The sequence below is a fragment of the Neltuma alba genome, unplaced genomic scaffold (genome assembly GCF_004799145.2).
Source record: "Neltuma alba isolate B1F8T4 unplaced genomic scaffold, ASM479914v2 tig00011420_pilon, whole genome shotgun sequence".
In the NCBI taxonomy this organism is placed as follows: Eukaryota; Viridiplantae; Streptophyta; class Magnoliopsida; order Fabales; family Fabaceae; genus Neltuma; species Neltuma alba.
In genome coordinates, this window is record NW_021636104.1 from 224,789 (window position 1) to 237,615 (window position 12,827).

General features: G+C 35.7%; 1 pseudogene; it reads left to right on the forward strand.

Annotated features, from left to right (window-relative positions):
* Positions 1-1,840: 1,840 nt before the first annotated feature.
* On the forward strand, positions 1,841-5,437 carry LOC114713221 (protein NEN1-like; annotated as a pseudogene).
* Positions 5,438-12,827: the final 7,390 nt, after the last annotated feature.

Genomic DNA, 12,827 nt, shown 5'->3' on the forward strand with positions numbered 1-12,827 from the left:
AACCCAAGACGACTAAAAAGGTTTCAAAATCAAAGCCCATAAAGTTTCATCTCTAGCCTCACCACATCTCTTTTTACATCATATCATGGCAGTAAAAGGATACAACTATTGCACAATGGTTTCCCTTTTGAGCTTTCTTATGCTGATCTCAGAATAAGGTTTGGAATAAACGGCAGGTTTTGTGATAAAGCAGGCCGACCAAAGTTGAATATTGTGATTGATGCATCACAAAGCTTATGTGAGGTTCTTGAAGCTTGTGATTCCATCTCTCTATGTTCATTTTTGGACTCAGGAAGTAGCTCTGAGTGGAAGCCACTATTGATTACCAGAAAAGAGGGCTCCTTCAATTATTCTACTGTGAGGTTACAGTAAGTTCTATAGCCTACAACGCCTACAACACCTACAATATATATATACATATATCCTTTTCATTATTAATACTGATCTCACGCATGCATGCCTTCATTTCATCAAGAACAATAATGGATAACGAATAACTAATACTATCTAAAGAATATTGGTCGTGATCGCTTTTTGCCTTCTTTGCATTGAGAAACAGATGAAGCATAAGGAAGAAATTAATGAAGGCTGTGGAAATCTCCCAGCTTGAGAATATTACTAAGGTTAGTAAATATTGGCATTATTACAGGATTCCTATATCACTATGTACTGGGAAAACCGCCATACTTGCAGCTGACGTATACAAGAAAGAATCATCGTCGGGCACTGTTCAGAGCTTGCGCTTCAATAAGGTTGATATTAGGGAGCTCGGTTCGTTGTTGATGCCTGGGAACCTTGTGGACGCAATCTTCTGCTTAGATCAATATGAGTATCAGCAGAGTGCAGGGATTAGATTGGTTGCTAAGAAGTTGATCTTTCATGTGTAGAAGGAACGTGTACGTGTTTTAATTTGGCTAGGCGACACATGAATGCCAAAATAATTAAAATTATTATCAAATCATATTATTATTATGTATAAAATGACTGAGTTATTGTAAAATTAATTAATTCCAATGATAATTAACTTCAATGTCTTATAATCCTTGGAGCTTGCCTGCATGTAATTAAGACGGAATATTTCAGTGATAAATTTTGAGAGAAAAATCTCAAATAGTTGGCGCTTGCATAGCAAATCAATGTAATTAATCACAAAGATAATCTTAATGGAGCCCAGGAATCTCTTCAAGTCAAACTCTACTTTTATACGCGTAATAGATAGATAATAGGTAGGTTGTTATATTATCAGCGAGTCAATTATATTAATTATATACTGTATCAAAGGAGACAAATTTACTAGCCACCGAACAGAAGAAAGAAACAAATAAAAGGGGAAGGGAAGACTTAATGGCCAACAATCATCTCTAAGAAGTAGAGGAGCCACGTTAAAGATTATTGTCCTGACCTTTATGCACGAGCTGTTCAAAGCAGACCGGTGTATTGCTTTTCATCTTTTCTATTTCCTCCTCGGCTTGTTGTGAGACTCTCTCTTCGATTTTTTTGCTTTTAAACTTTTGTTAAATATTACTCATTTTACTCTAAATATAAGACTTACTCTTCCGGTCTTAACATATGACCTCTTTTATAGTGTATATATGGGTCTTAGGATCGGAGCAGTATTTGTAATACAAAATGAGTAGTACTGGTTGAACTTTTTTTACATCATCAACGATCACTGTGTCCAAAGCAAGTTGTAGATCCTTCATGACCAAGCAATCTGCTCCGACGTGTTCTACAGAAGCTTTGTCTTCATAATTAAGCAAATTCCTTGAATTTATCAAAGCCTCCACCACTAATTCTGCCCTTCACTCCACAATTTCCGAGCCTGCATTCATCATCGTCGATGGATCACGCTGAAGATCCACCCCCCATTGTATTTTTCGACGTTGAAACCATCTACTCCACTTCTGTCATCGTGGAGTTCGGAGCCATCTTGGTTTGCCCCAAGACACTCAAGGAGCTCCGACAACCCTACTCCACCTTGGTCCGACCCGCCGACCCTTCCCTCATCCCCGCCGTCTTCCAGCGTAGCAACGGAATTAATCGTGATGCTCTTGCTGTTGCTCCTACTTTCGCCCACATCGCGATACGATTTACGAGCTTCTTCATGGTTTGCCTCTTCTCTGTGTTCCTTTGCCTTTTCATGGCCAGAAAGGAGAAAAAAAAAGAGGCATGATGCGGCAAATTGCAATTACAATTCTTCTTTAATTTTTGTTTTTGTTGCAGAAAGGATTTGGGCGGGTCATAACATCTCAAGATTCGACTGTGTTCACATCAGAAAGGCATTTACTGAGATGAATCGGCCACCGCCGGAGCCGAGAGCTATCATTGACTCGCTGCCTTTGTTGACTGAACGTTTGGAAGGAGAGCTGGTGACATGAAGCATCCTTCCTATGTTTATGTATATTTTATAGAGAATATATTTTAGAAAAGTTTCGCCCATTTTTTTAAAAAAGGAATATGTTTTAAATAATATATAATCGCACTATCAGTTGCTCTCAATAATTTACAACTAAGATTCTCACATTTAAAATTGTCTGAATCAAGTATTTATAACTCATTTTTCTTAAATGATGTAATACTCCCTCTCGTTAAACTTCTATATCAGTCAAGTTTTTTTTGTTATTATCTTCTTTTTCATCAAATTAACACCAATAACAGTAAGCCTTATCTCATTAGGCGGGGTCAGCTATATGATTACACAATAATGATGCTAATGTGTCCTATCAACAACCAAATTTTTAGATATGTTGTTGACTAAGAGGTCCCGTTTAATGACCTTATTGAACGTTCTTCTAAGTCTTCCTCTACCCTTTTTCCACCAAACTAGATTAAAAAAGAAAAATGTATACTATCCCATAGTTTGGCTTTGTCTGATTAGTAAGCTTCAAGTTTTCCTATACATGTTAATTATTGTAGATGGCCAGTCTTGCGGCATATTTTGGTCTTGGTCAACAGAAACACAGGTAACTGATTAACTGTGATAAACGATGGAATTTTATGTGATGTTTTCTTGTAAGCCAGCTACAGTAATTTCTTTTTGCTTATTATTTTCTGCATTTATTCGATCTTCAGGAGCTTAGATGATGTTCGAATGAATCTCGAAGTGATCAAAGACTGTGCAACTGTTATGTTCTTGGTACAATCTCTTCCATTTGAAGCATTTTCCACACACACACACATATGTATATATAATGCTCCCTCCGATGCTTTATATATGAGAAAATTTAGGGAATATTCTCTTGGTCTTAAATAATATAAGAGATTAACTTTCATTAGATAAAAGTTTCCCTCAAACTATTCGATCATTAAAAGTAAATTGACTTTATGGGGGTGTCACTAATTATTTGGTACAAGTTTAAATTTAATTGAGGCTTTTTGGAAACAGAACTACCATTTGTAACATATTTATTAGGAATGATAAATGCTTTCAACTATTTGTTTTAATTTTGTTTCTTATATATATATATATATATTTATATATAAATAGAAACAGCGAGGGTATCTTAGAACCGTCATATGTCAGATTTATATCAGCGTACAAGAATGTAATTTATTGGCTAAAAAATTGATGCTCCATTTTGTCTAGGAATATGGTACTCAATTTTCAAATGCTTGTATCCTTTTATAATATCTTGTTCAAAATTATATTACAACATTGTTTATAAAATATTTTCATATAATATTTTCATATTTACCCCTATTTAATGATTTCTCCAATTTCTAATAATAAATACGACTGTACCATAATAAAACATTAAATTAGGGCTAGATTTTGGAAAGAAGAAAAGAATATTTCGATACAATTACTAATTTTATTGGTCTCCGTAACTTGCACAATAAGCTATTATACATATCGAACAAGGCTGCGTTACTTTTTCTAATTCAGGTTATTTGGTAAGCGGTAATAAAACATCATTTAGCAAATAATGCTAGTTGCTAATAACAATTTAGTTTATTTTGTTTAACTTTGATTGGTTAAATGTGCCTACTCTTTTTTTAAAAAATTAATAAAAAATACATATTTGAAAATTATTGGCTAAAAAAACTTAAATTTGAGCAGATGTAATTATTTCAATTACGTGCAACTTTTCTTTAGTTGTGTGCAACATATTTTCCATTTTGATGACTTTTGCACATAATTGAGAATACATTGCACATAGCTGAAAAAAAATTGTACCCCTCTCAAATTCAGGCCCTTTTAGTCAAAAAAAATTTCAAACAGGAACATTATTTTACGAAAATTCCCTTCTCTTTATTGGTTCAATTCACTGATGAGTAATGGATTGCATTTTTTTAATCATCGTACAGGAATCATGTCTTCCAGACGTATTCATAGTGGATATTTTGGCTTCTCCAAAAGTTGCTGCAAGAAGTTGCCGTGTGGGAAAATCTTTACAAGACAAGGGCCTATCAGACGTGAAAACAGAATCCGTGTTACTATCACCTATTGCAACTCAATGTAACGAAGAAAAACGTCCAACAACATCTTCTCATATTGCAACGTGCAGCTCAGAAGGCAATAAATTAGCTAATCCAGTTCAATATCCTCAACCACAAGAGACTTGTCCAGCTGCTTTATCCGAGGCTAGTTGCAGCAGCAATTTTACTGTTTTGAAGCCCTATGAAGTTTTCATCTCTAGCCTCACTGGATCTCTTGTTCCATCATGTTATGGCAGTCAAAGGATACAACTATTGCACAATGGTTTCCCTTCTCAGCTTTCCTGTGATGATCTCAAAATACGGTTCGGAAAAAGCGGCAGGTTTCATAATAATGCAGGCCAGCCAAAGTTGAGTTTTGTGGTCGATCCATCAGAAAGCTTATGTGAGGTTCTTGAAGTCTGTGATGCCATTGCTCTGAGTTCATTTTTGGACTCTGGACGTAGCTCTCATAATTGGAAGCCAGTAATTGTTACCAGAAAAGAGGGCTCCTTCAGTTATCCTACCGTGAGGTTACGGTAAGTTCTATATCATATCTTACGCAGCAGATTATAAAAATAATTGCATGCAAGCCTTTCAAAATTTGGCTGCTTGAGAATTTAACTACTTTGTGTAAATATTGGCATTCCAGAATTCCCATATCAGAATGTGGGGACGCTACCATATTTGCAGCTGAAGTGTACAAGAAAGAATCATCATCAGGCATTATTGAAAGGTTACGTTTCAATGAGGTTGATACCAAGGAGCTCAGTTCGTTGTTGATGCCCGGGAATCTTGTGGACGCAGTTTTCTGCTTAGATCAATATGAGTTTCAACAGAGTGTGGGGGTTAGATTGGTTGCAAAAAAATTGATCTTTCATAAGTAGAAGGAAATGCGTGCATGTTAACATAAATTATAATCAGTTCATATATTTACAAGGATGTGTAAAATGATTTGAGTTATTGTAAATTCCACTGATACCTTAAACGGGAAATCCTTGGAGTCCAGCTTGCAGTAGAACCGAATACTTCTATAAATCTTGAAAGCCATAAATCTCAAATTCTCGTCACTTGCATATTAATTAAATAAAGGTAATTATATATTCGTCTTAAAAACGAATCCTCATTAGTTTAAGAACTTTTTGGTTCTTTAATTTATTGGTATTCTTGAATAATTTGTCCTTTATCCAAAATAAATTTGTTCCGTTTGTCCTCTTCATGTGTCATTTCCCTACGGTCAGGCCCTTATTATTACTAGGGGTGTTCATAGTTGACCCGTCCCGGTCCCGGTCTCATTGGAATGGGACAGATCCGTCCGAAAATTTTTTGGAACGGGGACAAATCGGGACGGGACAAAAATATGTTCGGGACGGGACGGGACACGGGACGGGGTCGTCCCGTCCCGGTATGTATATATTTTTTTAATTCTTATATTTTATTTATATTATCAGTTTCTATTAATATTATTATATGTTAAAATGTAAAAACTAAAAAGAAATGAAATACGAAGCGGAAGCCCTCAGCCTCAGGCGCTAGTAAGCCCTGTCTGAACTGAAACTTTGAATGTCTGATTGTCTCTACTCTCTAGCGGCGCAGCCTCTCTCGGTCTCTCCAATCTCCAGATTTCAATTTTCACTTCCATTCCCTTCAGATTTCAGACAACGACAGCCGATGGAGCAGTGAAGCGTGGCTGGTCGCAGTCTCACGAGTCGCCTCTCAATCTCCGCTCTCGGCTATTCTGTCATCTGCAAAGTGTGAAAGAGGCCATCGCCGTCAGAGAGCAGTGCTCACTGCTCAGTGCTTACTCACTCTGCCTCTCTCGTCTCGGCTTCAGCTCTTCACTCACGGAGTCACGGTCCCACTCTCCAGTTCTAGCCTCCATTGAAGACGCAAGCTTCGTAGCTTCTCTCCAGCCCAGTTGGCCAGTCCATCGTCGGCGTCGGTCTTTGCTGTAGAGTGTAGATTGCAGACGCCAGACGGACCTCATCTCATCTCCAACCTCAATTTCTGCTTTCTCTGTTTCTCGTGAGTTTTCACCGTGTTTCTTGATTTTGGGGTCTTTAAAAATCCCTTTTAATCTTGTTGATTTCATCTTAATATCCAGCATGATATTTTGCCTCTTTGTAATTTTGTATGAATATGATGGACTATGGATTGGCCGATTGGGATCTGTCTGATTTGCCTCATTCTTGGTTGTTGAATTCTTTTATAATTTGTTCTGTGAATTGGACCCAATCTGATTTGCCTCATTCTTGGTTGTTGAATTCTTTTATAATTTCTAGACAAGTGTTTTTGATGTAGTGTGGTCATTTCTCATTTGGTGATGGACTTATTGCCTCCTTGGACATTTGGACTGTTTGTTAAGTTTCTTTACGGTTTGAGACCATTTTCCAGTGAAGGGATTTAGTTCTGTTTGTTATTTTCTGGCTTAGTTGTTTTCGTGCTGTCCCATTTATTAAATACTTGAATTATTATCATGATGTTGCTGGGTAATAGTTTATTTTTCAGTGTATCTTCACAGCATTTTAAAGAGGCCCACAGCATTTTAAGGCCCATATCATTTAAAATTCCCTATTAAAAGGCCCACAGCATTTTAAAGAGGCCCACAGCGTTTCTAGAAGCCCCTCAGCATTTTTTCAAAAAAAAAAACAGAGTACCGGGACGTCCCGGTCCTGTCCCGTCCCGATCGGGATCGGGACAACATCGGGACGGAACGGGACACGGGACAAATTTCTCGTCCTGTTACTATTCATCAGGACGGGACCGGGACGGGTCCGTCCCGTGAACAGCCCTAATTATTACTTGACTGACCATAGGAAATCAAAGGATGACGACGGGAACGCGTTCCCTGCTCAGCAGGAGATGAGCACCAATAGCTCATCTTTCATAGTGCACCGTTTCGTTAAGCCCAGAGGAGATATAACCTATATACTCCCAAACGAATGTGGCTTCTGCTGTGCTCCTAGATGAACATTGTTTCAGTACAAGCTGCAGTGATGACCTAGAAACCTCCCAAATAATACTGCATTACTACCTTAGGAATTTTACTCTGAATATATTCTTTGCTTCTATTCTTTAATATCATTGAACATTGTTTCAGTTGATAAAGGCTTATGGCTATTGGTGTATAGTTTTTTCCATCGATATGGTGCCGGACTAGATTTCATGTCAACTCTGTCATAGTTAATTGCAAGAATTAGTTATTTTAGAAGACGAAGTATGCGGACTATGAGAATTTTAAATGAGTAACTGCAAATTCTTTTAGGTTTATTGCTGCAAATTCTTTTTGCTACTATAGAACATAATAAATTCCACATAGTGCCAATACTCGTACCTGGAAAGCGTTTATAGAAGAACAGGAAAATGAAAGGAACAATACTTGCTGCATATTAATTATAAAGAACGATATATATTCCATGTGAATTTTACATTCCATATCTTTACAAGACATTGTGATTTTCTGTAAATTTCTACAAATTGACAGAAAAGATTGTACAATGAAGGACAGAAATTGATTTGCACATATGTTTCAGGTAGAGGATTGAAGCAAAACAAGCACCATCCTACAGAAGTTTGTCCTTTAAGCTGTGCAAAAAGCCATAAAGTGTTCATTGAAACAAAGTAGTCAAAACAAGCAAAGCAAACTATCCCCAAAAGTTAAAACTTGTTATGATGAGCAATGCTAGTTCCAATGGCGTACTGGGCAATCCTCCGGAGAGCTAGCCTTTATTCATGATTTGGCGCCAAAACCTGGAAAAGGAACCAATTAAAATGAGGCCTTTAAAAAGTTGACTAGAAAAAGTTGAAGAGGCTGACCAATGTCCAAAGCAAGTTGCGAAGCCTTCAAGATCTACAACTGACTTTGCCATTTATTTTGGTCCTAATCTAGTAGCATGGAGTTCAAAGAAGCAACCTACTATTGTTTGGTCAAGTACTGAAGTAGAATATAAAGCCATAGCTACAACATTCAGTGATCTGATATGGCTTCAATAACTCCTTCATGAATTACATATTGTTCTCTCTGAAGCTCCATTTTTATATTGTGATAGTCTCAGTGTAACTTATTTAGTTGCTAATCTTGTATTCCATTCCAGAGCTAAACATATAGCTCTTGATTATCACTTTGTCAGAGAATGCCTTCCTGCCAGTTTTCTTAATGTTCTTCATGTATCTTCAAAGGATCAATTGGCTGACATTCTTACTAAACCCTTGCCATCATCAGATTTGTAGCTCTTTGATTGAGTCTCATTGTACTACCAGCCCAATTCCACTCGTGGGGGAGTATTGAAGCCCAACACTGAACATCACAAAGTCCAAATGACTAATGGGCTTTTACATGCATTTTTGTCATTCTAGATTTTTCTTTTATGTCCATATTACTTGTCATACATTTCACTGTCTATATATAGTGACTTACTATACACCTCGCGATGCAATGAAATGAGCGTAGCATTAGCTCCTTCGTGTTTTTTTTTTGTCTCTTTACAGAGACACCCCAAAGTCTTCTTATTGTTGTTGTTGTTCTTCTTCTTCAGCTGTTGTTTTAGAACCTGATGAAATATTTGTCTCTCGTCTCACAGCATCTTTTGCTCCATTATATCAAGGTAGTAAAAGGATACAATCATTGCACAAAGGTGCCCCCTTCAACTTTGTTGTTCTAAACTTAAGATACGATTTGGAATAAACGGCAGGTTTCAAGACAATGCCAGCCGGCCGAAGTTGAGTTTTGTGGTTGATCTTGATCGATCACAAACCTTATGCAAGGTTCTCGAAGCTTGTTGCTAGAAAAGAAGGCTTCTCTAATCATCCCACTGCGCGATTGCAGTAAGTTCATCATATGCTACACATTATAAAATACATGCACACGTTTATAAATTGATGAAGTGGTTGCATGGGATATTAAGTTTCATATTGGTTCTTTCACCTCAACAGCTAGCTTTTAGGGTAAGATGGTCCGTATCATTTAGGTGCTCATCAACATAAATCTATTGCTTATTATCACAAAGATTATTACGCATCCATTCACTTCAAATATATGTTGACATTATTACAGGATACCTGCAGCAGAAAGCGGGGATAAAGCCATAAATGCAACTAAAACATATCAGAGAAGAACGACGACGGGAAGAGGATGGTGCACTCCGGATCAAGGGTGGATTAAACTCAATGTCGACGGAGCGTACGCTGCTAGTACTGGCGACTTTGCTTGTGGAGGACTGCTTCGTAACGAAGCAGGACCTTTCCTTTGATGGTTTTGCTTTCATCCCGTCGACGGTGATGCATTGCACGCCGAGCTCTGGGCTTGTCTACACGGGTTGAAGCTTGCACGGGATGGTAGACACCGTAGAATAGTGTTGGAATCTGATGCCAAAACGGTTATTGAGCTGATGAAGAAAGAACCTGACGAGCTACATGCGGAATATCCTGTTATTGCTGAAATTCGACTGCTACTGGACAGGAACTGGGAGGTTCGTATCACGCATGTGAATCGGAAGGCTAACAAAGCTGCAGACTTTCTCGCCAAAAAGGGTCTTCAAGTAATGAGATTCCACTACATTGATTTTGTGCCCGATGAGATGGCACACATTCTAGATTTCGATCGCAATCTTACGGGTAGCGGTCATGTAGACACTATGTAAGGCTTCCCAAGTGTTATAAAAAAAAAATATCAGAGAAAGATCAGGTAGTAAGAAGAGGGTGGTCCTCGATAAGTTTGATGTTGCGGAGCTGGCTTTGTTTTTCGAGCCTGGCACGTTTGTTGATTCTGTCTTCTCCTTCGATTCTTATGACTTTCAGACCGCAGGGATTAGATTGATCGCCAAAGCCTTGACCATTCATTCCAACTAGAAACAATAATAAGCATGTTCAATTTTCTCTACTTTGATGCAAGCCAAATCAGTAGACAAGCAAACTATTGAATCATTCAAGTAATCTTAGTCGTTCATTTGATTATCAAATCTTCATCTCATCCACGCAATCTGTTCGATCATTGCTAAATGTCATTACGTGGAACCAGTGATCAGCACTCTAAGCTCATCAGATCTGGAATGTTTATATCTAATTTAAACTGTCCATATTTAAAATTTTTAATTAATTATTTTTAAATAAAAAATATTTTTTTTTGAAACAATGATAGTTAAGAGATTATTTTTATTTTAGATTTTATATACATTAAAATAATTATTTTAAACAAATAAAAATAGAAAAAAATCAAATCCAAATCATCCAAATAAGATATAGAGGGTCCAGATTTGATGAACTTAAAATACTCATTATTGCAATGAGCACCAAAACTGGATCCCTTATGATGTTGGGCTATAGGAGATTAACATGGTTCCAACGACTAATATTAGGATAGTGGGAGCACATATGCTCCTCCCAATGATGAGCATGCTTAATTTGGATCAGCTAGATAATTTTAGATGATTCATATTGAATTTAATTTTTTAATGTATTTTAATAGATTTTATTTTAGTAGATACTGAATTTAAAATAAAAATAATCTTATAAATAACACTTCTTTTAAAAAAAAATTTGTCATTGAAAAAACTGCATATTAAGAATTTTAAATTTGAATTATCCATATTAGATTTTAGAGGGTTTAGATTACATTACAGTAATAAGCACACAGTGCTTATAGCTATGTTGAGGACTGAACGAGGACCCCTTTTTTGTTGAATATAAGTAAACGTTATTCAAAAATCAATCCATGTGTGTGTATATACTTGCTCCAATCTCTAATATAAGAGCTAATTAAATAATTAATTTATGAATATTAAAAAAATTAGTTAAATTCGTTATCTATAATAAATTGTTTTAGTTCCTCCATAATGTATTTTCTAATCATGTGCGCTGTAACAACTTTTGGACACATGAAAATCATTTATTATATACAACTAATAGTAGGGATACTACGAAGAAAATTATAAATTCAGATGATAAAATGAATTGATGTCTTATACTTAGAATTAAATTAAATCCTTTAACCAAAGGTGCTATATTATTTAAATTAGGTTTTTAGTCCGTTCAAGATATAAAATGTTTTTTTAATATGTGTTCAGTCATACTATATGGGGTGAGTGCATGTAACGAAATAGTTTGTTTTATTGATATAATAACTTCAAAATATGAGTATGCATATATATATATATATATATATATAGCACACATTTCATCTGAATAATTTCGTGCGTGAATTATGGCCACAGCTTGGATGATTCATGGATGAATATCCATTCAATGAACCCAACGAAAATGCCTTTTGGATTCCAAAAATTCTTTTCCTTCCTTCGTTGATTCCTTTCCTTTTCCTTTCCGTCCAAGGCAAATTCATCCCTTCACTGCAGATATACCTTGATTCCTCCCCCATTCTACCTCTTATGTGGGTTTAATTTAAGCAAGGCATATAATAAATTTAATACCTTACATTTTTGTCAATGAATAATATTATATTACAATTAAACCCATGTTGCGTCCGGGTATTATTATTACTTTTATCGCCATCTAGTTTGATATTTAATTTAGTTCTAAATATAAGACTCAAATTTATGTTGTTTCTCATATTTATTTATTTATTTAAAGTAGTACTTGTAATAATTACACTTGTTAAATATTTCATTAAATGATAGTTTTAGCTAACTCAAATGATTAACAAGGGTATTTTAGGGAAGAAACATCTGTTTATTATTAATAATTAACTTAACTAATTTTTTTAATCTATTCAAATTGGTCAACTATTTCTTATATTAAGATTAAAAGTAGTATTATTTAGGTTGGAGTCTAAATGTAATTGTAAATACGTGTAGATCACCTTAGATTTTAAACGAGGCATCTTCTTATTATTCCCTTTAGGTCACGTTCGTAATTTGCCGGGGGCACGAAAGGGACAATATTATTATTCGCATATTTTCGGAGCATTTTTGATAGAAAGTCAAATTAATATAATCCACGGCACTAAGTTGTTGTATAACAACTAAATTAATACCTTTTCAATGGGGATATTCTTAAAAGAAAAAAGGAATCAACATAAATAAAATAAAAAAATTTATGTAAACACCATATTATTTTTAAATATATTAAAAATACTTACTTAATTTTGCTATCAAAATTATCAAAACACTTCATCCCTATCCTTCTTCCTTAGATATTTCAAGCGGTTTCGTTTTTTTCCCGTTTACTTTTATTCATTCAATCACATCCTTTTTTTTTTAATTCAGATAAAAAAAAATCACTTCCTTTTTTTTTCCCAAAAGAAAAAGAAAGAGGTATCTTCGGTCATGGTCCAAATCCAAGTTGAGCCTGTGAGCCCAAAAAGAAAGCCGACCTTGCGAAGCAATCTCAATTTTGAAAGCAGAGTCGTCTTGTTTTAAATCCGGCCATGCCCGCCGCGTTTTATACAATGTTCATCAATC